Raw genomic sequence first — 1526 nt, forward strand, 5'->3', positions numbered from 1 at the left:
AGAGAGAGAGAGAGAGAGAGAGAGAGAGAGAGAGAGAGGGGAGAGTCTATTAGAGAGACGATGTGTGTGTATGAAATAGAGAGGGGGTATGTGTGTATATGTATGAGATAGAGAAAGAGTGTGCATGTCCATTAGAGAGATAGCGAGTGTATGAAGAGAGAAAAGGAGAGGGAGTGTGTATGGGAGAGAGGGTGCATGTGGTTGTGTGTGTCTATGTGAGAGAGGGTGTGCGTGTATAAAAGAGAGAGACAGAGAGAAACTATGTGTGTGAATTTGTGCTAGCAATTTGTAAACATTATATCAGGTATGGCAACGAGTGCCAATCGCCTGTAATCATCCAAGTTGCTTTTTGTACATCAAAGACATTTGTGAGCATCTTTAGGGACCAATGCCACCACGGATTGTCATGTGTGATGATTATGGTAAGGCTTTGAAAAAAGATGGTGTATGATAAATGACCATGTTGCACCCCTAGCTACTTGTAAACATATTGATGTTAGAGCACTTTCCTGGACTATGCATAACTTCAAGCAATTCTTGAAGTGTAGCTAGATTTGTGCTATCCTCTCTTTCTCTCACTCTCTCATATGCAATCACAGGGAGCATTGGGGACGAATCCTCATTCCATTTATTCTTTGTTTTTCTATCTGCCCACAAGCCTTGAGATATCATAATTATGGATGTCTATGTCTCTCTCTTTTGTCATATGGAAACGTAGGGACCATTGGGGATCAATTCTCATACTCTTTTATTCTTTATTTTTTAAATGCCCACAATCCTTAAGATAGCATAGTTATGGTTGGCTCTCTTTTGAGGATATCAGTGGCGTGCTCATGGCAAGGGCGTAGAGGGAGATATTTGGCATGCTTATGGAAAGTGTAGTGTAACAGGGACAAGGAGAGGGCAAGAGGGGGAGTATCTTTTTGCCTATGTACTTTATGCCCCATGCATGTTCGTGAGATTGAGCTTCATACCCTACTAGAGTCCCCAGCTTATGAGCACATCCAAACTTGCCTCCCTCGCATCTTCACTACCAGACACACCATCCACAACTTTCTCTCCTAGCCAACCCGTGCATTATTGATTGCAACTTTTATCACCACCGTTCTCACACATAGAGAGTCGCTTCTTGCCTCGTCACCTGACACTTGACATGTAAATTTTTGGTCCCATAGACCGTATTCGGCCTCTAAGGATTATAATATTATCATCATCATCATCATCATCTCTCTCTCTCTCTCTCTCTCTCTCTCTCTCTCTCTCTCTCTCTCTCTCTCTCTCTCGGACATTTGTACATTTGCAATATATGCCTAATTATAGTTTCTTCTTGGCACCAGGCGCTAAGAAGAGGAAAAAAGTTCAATTTTTTAATATTTTCCTAATTATACTTTCTTCTCAGCACCAATCTTTGAAAAGAGATTTATTTATTTTTTTTTGCCTAGAGAGAGAGGTACCCCCCTAGATATAGATATAGATATGAATTATGAATAAGTCTATGCTCTAGTGGTAAAGTGTTATTCTCAAGA

The sequence above is a fragment of the Lygodium microphyllum genome, chromosome 19 (assembly GCF_053477565.2).
Source record: "Lygodium microphyllum isolate KBCC chromosome 19, Lygodium_microphyllum_v1.1.10, whole genome shotgun sequence".
Taxonomy (NCBI): Eukaryota; Viridiplantae; Streptophyta; class Polypodiopsida; order Schizaeales; family Lygodiaceae; genus Lygodium; species Lygodium microphyllum.